Raw genomic sequence first — 14,422 nt, 5'->3', positions numbered from 1 at the left:
GAGGTATTAGAAAATAAGTAGTTCAAAACCTGGACCTTGGAGCACTTCCAGTGAAGAAGTCTGAGAGGAAGTAGAGGAACCAGCCAAAATAATGGAGAAGGAGCAGCCATTGAGGGAAGAAGAAAGCTAAGAGTATGTGACCAGGAAGCCAAGTGCAGAAGGTGTTCCCAGGAGGAGGAAATGACCAATTGTTGCAAATGCTGTAGATAGGTCAGGGGAGAGGACTAAGATGTGCCTATTGGATTCAGCCATGTGGCAGCTGGTGACCTTGACAAGGGCAGTCTGAGTAGCATAGTGGGGGGTGAAAGCCTGATTGGAGTCAGTTTATGAGAGAATAGGAAGAGAGGAACTGGAAGCATTAACAATTAGCTGATTGAAGCATTTGCTATAAAGGGAAGCAAAGAAATGGGGTGCTGCTGAAAGGGAAATGGCGTTAAGAAAGGCAAGAAAGTTTTTCTTTTTTTTTTTAATGTTTATTTATTTTTGAGACAGAGAAAGACAGAGCATGAATGGGGGAGGGTCAGAGAGAGAGGGAGACACAGAATCTGAAGCAGGCTCCAGGCTCTGAGCTGTCAGCACAGAGCCTGACGCGGGGGTCGAACTCATGGACCGTGAGATCATGACCTGAACCCAAGTCGGACACTTAACCAACTGAGCCACCCAGGTGCCCCGGCAAGAAAGTTTTTCAAAGATAAGAGAAATAACAATGCATCGGATGAAAATGGCCACACAGGACAATCGATAATGTGGAAGAAGAGGGGATAATGCTGAGTGATGGCCTTGAGTAGACGATAGGGTGTGGGACCCAGTGCACAGGTGGGGGTGTTGTTCTAGTTGGGAGAGTAGGTCCTTCAGTTGGAGGAACAGTCAGGAGACAGAATACATGGAAGTTGGTAGGAGTACGGTGAAGTTCCTTTGATTACTCCAGTTTTCTCTGTGACATAGGAAGTACCAGGATCGGCTGAGAGTGAGGACTGGGGAGATGCTGGAAATCTGAGGAGAGAAGAGTTAATGGAAGGGAATGCAGTCTGATAGCTGGACAGCATTAATGCCCACTTGAGGTCTGTGGTCATTAGTTTAAAGGGACAGTGATGAGCATGACTGTTTCCTCATCACAGCTATTCAGCTGTCAAATGGGGCGCATCTGTAAAAATCAGCGCCTCCTTCATCGTGTTGTTGGAAGGATTTGAGGAGTCGTTTTAATACACATAACACGCTTGGACAGGGTATCACTTAACGGTTCTTAGGATCCTGTAGGGTACATTGTTATCTTGGGTACATATCTCAGTTTTGATCACAAGTGAGTTGACTCATAGAACCTCAAGGTTAAAAGCCATTGAGCCCAAACACTGAATTGATACTTGAATTGTATCCACATCGCCATTCAGCTTTTGTCTGAGCTGCTCAGGGACAGCGCATGTGTATGTAGTCATTGGACATCTGGGAAATCTGCTCTGTAGTAACTTTCACCAGTGTCTACTCATTCAGGCCACACTGAAGAAAGCATCCCTGTGTATGCTGTCTCTCTCTTCTACAAGTGGTTCTCATCAGGTTTGCCTATAGATGGGACAGCAGCCCACACAGCTGCCCTGGAAACTCAGTATGTTCCCAACCTTCCGAAACTTCCTTATAGGAATCATTAGCATTCACAGAAGAAAACATTTCTGTTTTTTAATTCCTCTCATCTCCTGCAGCCACATCCCTGTCAAAGCTTCTGACTTGGTTAGCTTGTTTATCTCCTCAGTGAAAAGTGTGTGATCTGCTTTTCTCTAGTCTAGAACAATTCTTCATTACTGTGCTCTGGAGAACTTCATAAGATCCTAGTGATTATTCCATGAAAAAAATAGTTTCATGTAGTCAAATAATTTTGGAAAGCTGCAGGCATAACTAAACAGTTTTCTCATGTAAAAGTATGCTAACATGTACTATAAATTCCCAAAAGGGAGCTGTAGAAATGCTGTAGTGCATTTCCTAAACTTATTGGTTAACAAATGCATTTTGTTGTGGTTGCTTCTTTTCTGGGACTAGCATTCCATAAGACGATCTTTGGGAAATCTCGTCCAGAAAGTATATCTCAAACTTAACTATTATATGACCTATAAAATATTGCCTTAGGGACGCCTGGGTGGCTCACTCGGTTAAGTGTCTGACTCTTGATTTTAGCTCAGGTCACAATCTTGCAGTTCATGAGTTTGAGCCCAGCGTCGGCTCTGTGCTGACAGCTCAGAGCCTGCTTGGGATTCTCTCTCTCCTTCTCTCTGTCCTTCCCCAGCTCACTCACTCTCTCTCTCTCTCTCTCTCAAAATAAATAAACATTTAAAAAATAAAAGATAAAACATTGACTTAGATGACTGTATTATAAAATAACAGAAGTATGTACAATCATAAAAATAGGTGTAAACTCCACTCCTTGCACTTATAGCTCTTATATAAGCAACTATAAAACCAAATCAGTTTACAAATTAAATATAAGCAAACCCAATAAAATTCCAATTGACCACATTAAGTTAATGTGACATGTAGTACTGCTTTGCTTAAGCCAAATCGCCAGTGTGGAGTTTATCGATAAAGACATAAAATCTTATTATTAACTTGATTTTTTTGGCTTTGTGCACAGTAGACTTGCACTTGAACCATCAAATCATTGCTGATAAATTTCTTTTTAAGAAATGGAACTCGTTTAACCACATATTTGTTTTGGGATGGGTCAATCAATGCCAGGGTGCACCCCTCCCATATAAAATAGTGTATTTTTAAAACACTCTTTTAAGAAAATTATTGATTTATTTTCTGCTATTGAACTGTATGTAGTAAGTTAGTATGAACAAAGAATACAAGGCAAACACTTAAAATAGGAGTAGCATTCAAATGTGGTGCTCACTGATGTGCACAGATGCTTCCAGGTTTGACCTTCCTGTATTTTTCTGTCATGTGGTAGTGATGACAATTCTCCCAGCGCTTGTATTTTCCTGAACTAGCAGAAAACTTCATCTACAGATGATCTGGAGGCATTATTTGGCTTTCACTTGACAGGAATATGATCTCAGGCAGATACAAAACCAGGTACCCAAACTAGGAGGCCATATTCAGTTTTTAAGAGAATCATCTATAATTCAGAAAACGCTTGTATTCATTTTTAGACGTGATTATAAAAGTAGAACAGATTAAGGGAAAGTAGAGACTGAGTGCTGCTGAAATGCCTACATTGATTTTTGCAGAGAGTTGGTCCACAGACTCTTTTCTTGGCAACAGGGAGGACGAGAAATCGGTTGGCTGGAGTTTCCAGTTCCTGCTTTTCTCCCCTATGGCTCCCTCCCCTGCCCTCAGACAATACAGGAAAGGAGCTATTGGGTATGTTTTGACATTCATTCACACCAATGTGCTACCTCTGTTGGCAGTTTTAAGACTTTTAATGCATTATTGTGGAAGAAAGACTTTCCCTCTCACCTAAAGGATGTTGGAATTCAGACTCCCTGGACTGGAGGAGGAACTGGATTTGGGGACAGAGAGGATATATAGGAGTGGTTCTCTCCTTAGAATTTAAGCCATATTGGGGCTCACAGGGGGCTCAGTTGGCTAAGCGTCTGACTCTTGACTTCGGCTTGGGTCATGATCTCACAGTTCATGAGTTCAAGTCCCATGTCGGGCTCTGTGCTGACAGTGCAGAGCCTGCTTGGGATTCTCTCTCTCTCTCTCTCTCTCTCTCTCTCTCTCTCTCTCTCCCTCTTTCTCTCTGTCCCTCTCCCCCGTGCATGTGCACACACACCCCCTCTCTCTCTCTCAGAATAAATAAACTTAAAAAAAGAAAAGCATTTAAACCATATTTAGGAATGAAATTGAACAGAATACAAATCTAATCTGAATTGTGATCTGAACTCACAGGCTTAGGCAGGTGGCATACAGAAAGCTGCCCCCTGCTTTAACCTGCCTCAAGACACCCTCAAGTCCCTTCTTCCCGGTGTCCTCCTCTTGCCGGGGACCATGGCTGTGTCTGGCTTGGGGCTCTCTTCCTGTTTGCCTTTCCTCTTTTTGAAGCCTGTCAGCCGTCTCTGTCCCATTCCACCACCTCTCCATCCAGGGAGGGAAAACATACTCCAGGACCCCCTCTGCTGGGCAGCTCGGGGATTGACATGGAAAACACATGAAGGGAACTTCGTGAGAAGGAATCCCAAGGGAAGCTCAGGTGGGGAGAAATAAGATGCATGCCCTTTGTCTTTCATCATGTGGGTGATAATAAAGATACTAAGATGCTAAAGATTGAAAACCCAGGATATGGTCTCCAGGTGCACACCAATGCTCTTTAGCTAGAAGAATGGTGGATAGTGCTAAGCAGCTAAGTGAGAATATATCTTGAGGATCTTCTCTGGCTAGCAATCTCACGACTTCAACTGGATTTCCTGATCTGGAGAACTCTAAATGACCAATATTCCACCCAAGTCAGGCATGGTAGGATTCTTGCCTTTTCTCGAAGAGGAGAAAAAGAAACATGACCGTAAACTGGGATTAAGAGCATGCAACTCAGATATTTCGTGCAAGGCATGCACCTAACTTATGTCTGTATAATGTTCATTGTTTTTCCTTCTTCTTTTTGTTTTTTTTTTTTACTTTTTTTCTCATGTTTTCAACAACTATTTATTAAGCCCCTGTGATGTGATAAGCTCTCTGCCAAGACTTTGAGAGTCCAAAGATGAAAGACTTGATCCCTGCCCTCCAGGGACTTTCAGTCTAGAAGAGGGAATGAACAATAAACTAAACAGCAAGACAACAGATAATTGCAATACATGACCATTCCTTTACTTAAAAAATTTTTTTTAACGTTTATTTATTTTTGAGAGAGAGAGAGAGAGAGAGAGTCAGAGCCCAACCGGGGGAGGGACAGAGAGGGGAGACCCAGAATCCAAAGCAGGTTCCAGGTTCTGAGCTGTCAGCACAGAGCCTGACTTGGGGCTCAAACTCACGAACCTCGAAATCATGACCTGAGTGGAAGTCAGACACTCAACCGACTGAGCCGTCCCCGCACCCCAGGCCATGCCTTTACTTGCTACGGGCTTGTGAAGCCATCTACATTCCTGTTATCTCCACAAAGCAAGGCATACCCTGGTCTGCTGAGATTCTACAGTCCTTGCCTAATATCTTGTAGAGAAGGGCGTTCAGCATGTACGTTTTTGATAATGAAAATATAGACCCTTGTGTGAGGACAATCCATCCATGGGTTGCAAGCTCTTAGTGCAGGGATTGTAGCTAATTGTCCATTTCATACAGCAGGCAATTCACTGGGAAGAAAATGTGGTAATACTTCCCTGCTGCCACCTGGTGCTTTATTTACACTAAATTAGGCTCAGAGTAGTGGATGAGGCAACTGAAAATCATTAACCACGCTCAACTTTGAAATGAAATCCCAGCCCCATCCACCCAACACACATGTGGGGAACACGTGAATACACACTCACCATGCACACATATATCCTCTCCCTCACTGCTTCCATCTCTGCCAGCCCAGGGCGGGTTTTCTGGGAAAGTGCGTTCAGTTAAGACTAGAAAATGGGGCGTCTGATACAAGTTAATGTGTAGGGGGTGCCTCACCACTTAAAAAAAATTGTTTTAATGTTTATTTTTGAGAGAGAGAGAGACAGCACGAGCAGGGAAGGGGCAGAGAGAGAGAAACACACAGAATCCAAAGCAAGCTCCAGGCTCTGAGCTGTCAGCACATAGTCCGACGCGGGGCTCAAACCCACAAACTGCGAGATCATGACCTGAGCCGAAAGTCGGAGGCTTAACCCACTGAGCCACCCAGGTGCCCCACCACTTTTTCTCATTTGTTTTACTTTGCCAGTTTTTAGCTTGATTTTGAAGGTTTAAGCTTATCCTGTACATACAGGTTGTTTTAAAGCAAAGCTTTCCAGCCTTTAACGTGTCTAGTATTTTTCTAAGAATAATCGGAGAACTATTTATCATGGATTTTAATGTACGATGCAGACAGGTGATCTCAGCATGTTGGTTCCTGACCCCTTTTCTATTTGTTGTCTGACTCTTGTAACTGTATGTCTGAAATAATTCAGTATTTTCAGATATTAGTATACCCTTAATCGTTAATGAAATAAAAAACTCTTAGCTTCTCTTTGCAGTGGAGAAAGGGGAAAAAAAAAAGACTAGAGAATGGGGCCAAGGTGCCATGATTGGACATTTTTTTTTTCCTCTGGAGGACAAAGCACATGCTGGAGTGATGAACCCAACTGTGTAAAGAGTTAGTGAAGCAAGGGGTGCCTGTGTGGCTCAGTCAGTTAAGCGTCTGACTTCAGCTTGGGTCACGATCTTGTGGTTCATGGGTTCAAGCCCCGTGTCAGGCTCTGTGCTGAAAGCCCAGAGCCTGGAGCCTACTTCAGATTCTGTGTCTCTCTCTTTCTCTCTCTCTCTCTCTCTGCCCCTCCCCCACTTGTGCTCTGTCTCTCTCTCTCAAAAATAAACGTTTAAAAAAATTAAAAAGACAAAGAGTTAGCAAAGCAACTGTGACCATCAGCTTGTTGGTTAGCCCCTCATCAAATATTTTTGAACACCTACTTTGTGACAGGCACAATTCAAGGCTCTGGGGAATCACTGGTGAAGAAGAGGAGTATGTTAGCTCACCTAAAGGGGATTAGTCTAGGGTGGAGAGTCCTGTTAACTCCTAAACAAATAAATAACATAATATCAGGCCTGCATAAGGGCTAGAAAGAACATTACGTGTGGGGATGTGACTAAGGTGTTTCAGTGACGTGGCCAGGGCTGGCTGCTCAGAGGAGGCCATGTTTGAGAGATGGAGAGGTGATACTGATGGTGAAAAAGAAAAATCTATGGGAGGAGAATCTAAGGCAGAGAAGCCCACACAGGCCACAAGAAGAGAAAGACTTGGGTACCTACAGGACAGAGGAAGGCGAGGGTGGGAAGAACCACATGAGGTGAGTGATGGGCAAGGGGAGGAAGGGGAAGCTGGCAAGAGTGGCGGGGCTGGATGGGCTGACACTGGGGGAACAACAGTAAGGCCTTCAGATTCAATTCTATGTGCAAAGGCAAAGCGGCTAGCTGGGTTGAAGCAAGGGCGTGATGCGACCTGCTCTGGTTTTGTGAATGATTGCGATGGAGGATGGGTTATAGGGAAATTATGAAAGTGTGAGACCAGTTAAAAGGCTGTGGCTGTGTCAGCTTTGAGAGGTATTTTGCAGGTAGAGCCAAAGGGTTTATTGAAGCCCTAGATGCAGGGATATGAGTGAGAGAAAGGGATCAAATAGAGCCTTCAGAGTATCTAAGTAGATGGTGGTTCCATTTGCTAAAGTGAGGAAGGCTGAGATGGGGAAATGTATTTGGAGTGCAGAATCAGTAGCTCTGTTTGGCCATGTTACATTTGAAACATCTGTCCGACTGCCATGTGGAGTAGACAGGTAGGTGGTAGGCCTGGATTTCAGGGAAAAAAGGTCCAGAGGAGATGTGGGCGACATCAGCACGCGGATGGTACGTGAGGCCATGTTGGTTCCCCTTACTCTGCTTTATAGCCTTGAATAACATCCTTACCTAACACCGTCTATCTCAGCTCTCAGAAAGCATCTTTCCATTGGCAAGAATAGCAAAGTAAAAGATCGGATGGGGTGGTAAAAATCTGCCATTTTAAAGAAGAAGCAACTCCAGACACACGCATAAGATGTCAGACTTTGCAAGGGCTCTGCCTCCGAAACCCTCATTTTGTTGATGAGAAGTGCCGTGTGCAGAGAGATAAACTGACCAGCGGTGTCACAGGTCTGGTGCGCATACGGCAGAGCCAGACCTTGAACCTACGTGTGCTGGCTCCCACGCGCCCTCTCAGCACTCCTTCTGGCTGCCAAGATGGCCCGATGGCATACAGTCCGTGGGGTACAAACAAGGCCAGGTGTGTGTACCTCTCACAGGTGAATTTAAAATGAACATTTCAACCCGTATTCGAGATTTTCGTTCTGTACCATTCAAGAGTGAGTGATAGTTCCAGATTCAGCATAGAACAGGAGCAAATAATTTTTAAAAATAACAACGTTCTGGAAACCAGTCTCTTCACCTCTGTCTCTAGGGCTGCTTTGAGACATCTGTCTCATCTGTCTTGGTCATCAGTGAAGGCCTTAGGACACCTCGCTTCCAGATACCCTGGGAATCTGCATCTGCCCTTTGTGAATATGGCAACGGGCAGGGAAGGAGCGATTCTGCATCCTGCAAGGCACCGCTAGAGGGCTGCAGAGACTAGCGGTGACAGGTACAGACGGTCAGCAAGACCCAACCCAGAGAACCGGCCATCATCACCTAGTGGCCCAACACTCCCTCCCTTTAGGCAAGGGAGGAAATTGGAGCCTCAGAAAGATTAAGGCCACTGGCTGGTGAGTGACAATCACAGATCTATCACAGGTTCAAAATTCAGTGTGACACAATGGCAAGGGTGTGGGTTTTAGAGCCAAGAATCCCTGGTCGGTCAAATTGCCCAACTTGTCTGAACATCAGTGTTCTGGTCTGTGTTATGGGTAATAGTGCTCCTGCCATATGCCATGCAGCATGTTACGTCGGTAAGTTGGCGTTGTTGAGAGGCCTTAGTAAACATTTGTCAAATGCCCAGACCTTTCTCCTCTTCTTGCCGAGGCACTCGTTCCTCTCTGGACTAACTCACCCTCAGGAAGCAACTTTCAGTCATCAACCCAGATGATCCCATCTGCTTATAATGCTCTGCTGCATGGCCAAGTATGTAAACGGCACTATATAACACAGAAACGTAACAAGCAAAGCCACAGGATATATATGTGTATATATATTTTACATTTATCAAAGAGGCTAGGAAGGAGGGTGTCTTCCTTGTCAGTGTCCCAGAATTTGGAGGGGCAGAGAGAGAGGGAGACACGGAATCTGAAGCAGGCTCCAGGCTCTGAGCTGTCAGCACGGAGCTGACATAGGGCTCGAACTCATGAACCATGAGATCATGACCCAAGCCAAAGTCAGACGCTCAACCGACTGAGCCACCCAGATGCCCCATCCTTGGTTTGATTTTAGAGATGAGGAAACTGAGGACCAGAGAAGTTAATTAACTTGTCCAAGTCCTACCAGCATGCAAGTGGCAATGCTGGAGGTTAAGTTCAGCTCTGCCTGTGTTTTCACTGTGCCCTTTTTCTGTGAGATGCTTGCAAAAGGTGAAACCATGGAAAGTGCCATAAAGGGAAGGTTGCCGGGAGTTCTGAAGGGAATAACCGCTCCTGACCGAGGGATCTAGAAGGAATTCTGGAGGAAAGCTCAAAGTGGCCAAGCCTAAAAGCGGGAAAAAGGAAGAAGGAATTCCCACACGCCTATCTGTAGTTAACGTGATGCATCGAAACATGGTGTATTTGGTGTATGAGAGAAAGACACACAGGAACGCACGCACGCATGCACGCACGCATACTTAAGGCTGATTGAATTCTCTAAAAGAACTCTCCCTGGAAGGAAGTAGGGGTCAAAAGCTGAAGTGAAAAAAAATCTAAAGGTAGAGTATTAACACCAGTGTGCTTCACTGCCAGCTCGCCCAGGAAATTAATTTCACGTTGAGTCGTTCTATTAAAAACCCGACTGAAGTGTCTTCACAAGGTAAACAATGGGAAAGCCTCCAAGACCTTCCTAAAGCCTGTAACACAGCCAGAGGCTGACCTGACCTAATTGGCAGGTGTAGATCGGTGGCCAGGGAAACCCAGTTCTCTTCCACCTACCACAAGCCTGGCCAGCTGCCACTCAAAGATGCTAGTCCGGTGGCCACACGCAGCAGCCTCGAGGCTACCCCGCCCCCACCTTCAGCGGTGCTGCCCACCAGCATGCTAGTCACTGTGAGCACCTTCTGAACATGAAGGTCTAAACGCTCTTGCATAGCAGTTCTAGAAATAGCCAGGCACCTGAGTGTAACATGACACAGGAAACATCCTTCCATCCGGTACAAAGAACGCTCCTCCAAAGGACAGGGAGAGGATGTCATAATTAGCATCATTCATTCATCCAGCAGAACTGAGCCCCCAGCTATGAGCCAAAGGTAGTTCTCAACCCTGGCTGCCCAGGAGAATCACCTGGGATCTTTTAAAAATACCGACGTCAGGGCTCCACCCAAAGCCAATTAAATGAGAATATCTGGGAGTGGAGCCCAGGCCTTGGTATTCTTTAAAAGCTCTCTGGACGATTCTCATGTGGTTAAGAACCACCGCATTAGACATTGTATACAACAAAACCCAGAATCACTGACCAGGCCTCAAGGAGCTCGCAGTTCCACAGAGCCCTACAGTCCGCGATGGGTTTTTTTCCTGTAGGTGACCTTGACTGATCTTCACACCAAGCCTGTGTTAGAAAGAAAACAACAGGCCCAAAATGGCGTCACTTGGGCCAGGCCCAACCCTGGGCCTAATACCTAACCTATTTGTAGTTCCCATCTTCCCCAGAAATATGTCTTACCATGTCAGTCAGGAATTTTCTGATGAACACCACTGAGGTGGTCTGTCACAAGGGCCCTCTCCATCCCCCAAAGGAAGATGAGGTAATTCACCTAATAAGGCCTAGAACAATTCTTTTCTTTTTTCTTTTCTTTTCTCTTCTTTTCTTTTCTTTTCTTTCCTTTCCTTTCTTTTCTTTTCTCTTCTTTTCTTTTCATGTTTATTTAATTTTGAGAGAAAGAGAGAGACAGAGAGAGAGAGAGAGAGAGAGAGAGAGAGAGAGAGAGAGAGAAGGCGTGGGGGAGGGCAGAGAGACAGGGAGACACAGAATTCGAAGTAGGCTCCAGGCTCTGGGCTGTCAGCACAGAGCCCGACTTGGGATCACAAGATTATAACCTGAGCTGAAGTTGGCTACTCAACCAGCTGAGCCACCCAGGTGCCCCAAATCCTTTCTTTTCTTTTGCTTATAACTTTCTTTCCTTACCAGCCTTCCCATAGAAACCTTCCATTTTGTATGCCTTTCTACTTGCCAGATAGAATGCTGCCTGGTTAACGAATTGTTTAATAAAGCCAATTAGATGTTCAAATTTCCTTCAGTTTTGTTTTTTAACACCTGGGAGGGTGTTGTGATTGCCCATTTTGCAGACGATGTAGCTGAGGCTAAGAGGGGGTATATGTGCCCAATGTCACACAGCAGGTAAGCAGCAGAGTGGGCGTAGGAACTGGGTTTTCTGATTCCAAGACTCTTGCTCTGCATCACAGAGGAACTGGACTTGAGAAACGGCATAGGTCACATCACAACTACACCATGGCAGGGGCCAAGAGCCAAAAGGACACATGGGGACAAGAATTAGGTGGACCTACTTGTCATAGCAAATGCACGCTAACCAGCTGATGTCCATCAGTGTTCCTAAACTGTGTCTGTGTTGATCAACTGCTTGTTTATTTAACCATTTTCATTAAGGACTTTTCTAGGCAACAGAGCCTGTGGCCAGAATAGTAAGTAGATTTTTAAAAGATCACCTTGCCAGGCTCAACTCTTGGCCTTGGGATATGCTAACAACCCTTTAGAAGAATACAATTCATTGCACAAATTCTTAGGCTGTGAATAGTGGTACCAGCAGGTTTGCTGATTTGCTGGCCGTTAATTAATGGTCAATAGGTATTTGAGGCGCAGCCTGTGTTAGTAGAAAGAAAGAGGGAGACAGGTGCAGCATGTGGCTAAACTCAGGGGCTTTGAAATCTAATCCCTTCTCTGGGCGGCAGGTTAGCCTTATAAAACCTTTGCCTGTTTCGGTTGCACACACAGTTTTGCCTACTCAGGAGTGTCCCGTAACATTTCCAAGGTGGCCTCAGAGATACTGAGTCTGGTTTCCCAAGGTCCTTTGGGAAGAAGGAACTACTACTCTTCATAACCAGATTTACTGGCGCTCTGCTTCTCCCTTCAGTATTTTGGCCTAGACTCAGCTCTGGTCTGCTCTTCCAACCCCTCCTCCTCTTCACTCCTGGGATCTGCCACCAATCAAATGGAACCCTCTAGTTTTGCAAACGAGGAGACCGAGGTCACAGGAGAGACCTGGCCAGAGCCAAGTGAAGAGTGGTAGAGCGAGGACCAGCCTGGCATCTTGGCCCCCCCGCAATGCTCTTTGCATGGGTTCAACCTTAGGCAACATCACCGTGTAAACAGAGCTAGTCTTATAACCTCTCACCTTTTTCAGATCAAGAATAAAGAACTTAGATATGCTAATACGCATTATTAACACCTCAGTATAGGCAAAACCCATATTTCTTTTTTAAAAAGGATTTGCCTTGTATGTCAACTCTACTTCAATGATATATATGAATGAATGAATGAATGAATGAATGAATGAAAAAGGACCCATTAGGAGAAAAAAAGTCTCTAACAGCACTTTTGGTCTCTGACAGTCTGTATTCAGAACTTCTTGGCTCCTTTAGTAAGAGTAAAAGTAACAATAATCAACATACCATTTCCTGAGCACCCAGTATGTTCCAGGTGGTGTAAAAATCTGCTTTTATATATAGTTAATGCCCATGTAAAGCAGGTCTTTGTTTTTCTGTAAGCAGATAAGGAAGCTCGAATTCAGAGTGGGCACTAGCCTGCACAAGTTCACGCAGTAAGTAGCTGGACAGGGTGAAGTGTGCTGCTCAAAAGACAGGGTCTTTGTACCACATACATAAATGACATGTACCCTCCTCCCGGACTGAGGCCTTATGGGAACGAGGGTCCGGAAACTGTGGACACGGCAGGGCCTGCACACGGATTCAAGGATGCACAAGGGAGAGAGGCACCAGCCCCCAAGGGCCAAGCATCTTGTAGTTCCCTTCTAAATGCTCCCCCTTCCCTGCCCCCCATCGTTACCATTCATCTCCTTGTTAGTCATAGACCCTGGAGGCTGTGAGGGAAACGCGCAGTTTGAGCACAGCCTGGCCCAACCCTGGAATGGAGCCCGATGCCTGTGACATTCATCAACTGGTTAATTTCAGAAAGGCATCCATTTGCACCAGCTGCTTAAAAAGCTCTCTGCCCTCAGGAGACGCTCAGCCAATCACAAAGCAAAGGCAGGGAGTTTTTCTGGTAACCATGTTCAACCCAGTGTCTGTCTGCTGCTTGTTTGGTTGTATAATTTCAGTGAAGCTCAGGAGAGTGGAGAGTACGGCTAAAATGAATGATCTTATTTCCTTTAAATTATTATTCTTATATTTATGGCTCACATTTGTCCTTACTGCACAAGTGCCCTATTAACCTATGATGATGATGATGATGATGATGGTCATGATGAAAATGAGTGCTATTGCTCTTTGCATGGTGGGAGATGCCTGGCTGTTTCTGACAGATTCTCTCCAGGTGGCTGCATCTCATATGTGTGTTTGGAGGGAGGGGAGAGGGAAAGTCCCCACAAGTCTGGGGACTGTGCATGAATTCTGTCAGTTCAGGTTCAAGCCTCAAAGTGAGAAAGTCCTTTTAGAAGTGATTGATCAACCAGAATGCAAACACATTCACATAGAGAAGGAGAGATCCCTCACCAGTCCCCAGAATTAATTCTCAGGTCCAACCAAGAGACCAAATGCTTTGTGATCACAGATTCGGGATGTTGTCAAGGGTGGGTGTGGGTGGCGACTGTGGAGGGCCAGCCCTTCTTCTACAGCTAATACTTATTAAGCTCTCTCATTGTTCTAGGCACTGGACATGAATGGCCTCAGACTCTGCAAGAGCCCTAGGAGGAGAAGGGTGCTAGTTATCAACCCCATTTTACTAGTGGTAAAGCAGAAACTTGGGAGGTCACCTTATTCATTCAAGTTCAGGTGCGTCTATCTACAAAATTGATTCTCAACCACCTTCTTGGTCCTCTCTTAGGGTTAGGGGCACTTAAAGAGTTAGCCTTATCTGTTCACTCTGGGACCACCTTCTCCCTGGTATAGTACTGGAGACTTCTTTTTTTTCAATTTTTTAATTAAGTTTATTTATTTATTTTGAGAGACAGAGAGCAAGTGGGGTAGGGGCAGAGAAAGGGGGTAGAGAGAGAGAATCCCAAGCAGGCTCCACACTGTCAGTGCAGAGCCTGATGCGGGGCTTGAGCTCATGAACTGTGAGACCATGACCTGAGTTGAAATCAAGGGTCAGATGCTTAACTGACTGAGCCACCCAGGAGCCCCAGTACTGGAGACTTCTGATTGATTTTTGCTTACATGTTCCTTTTTATGGTCTCTATGTAAGCCAGCTGTCTGGCTACATTTGACAGTTTATATTTTTGTTTTGAGCTCAATGGTAGATTAGAAAATGAATTAAAAGTCAGGCCAGAAAAAAATGTGTAATATATATACATAGTAGAAAGAAGTTGAAGGTGATGCTAGAAGGGGGTGGGTAGGAGAAGATAACATAAATATGTAGTTGTTGCATTGATTCATTTATTCAACAATAAATCTGTGCTGAATACCCACTGTGTGCCAGCTACTGAGTGCGTAGAGCTGACAGTAAA

The sequence above is a fragment of the Panthera onca genome, chromosome C1, assembly GCF_046562875.1.
Source record: "Panthera onca isolate mPanOnc1 chromosome C1, mPanOnc1 haplotype 2, whole genome shotgun sequence".
Lineage (NCBI taxonomy): Eukaryota > Metazoa > Chordata > Mammalia > Carnivora > Felidae > Panthera > Panthera onca.
This window is presented reverse-complemented; position numbering follows the sequence as displayed.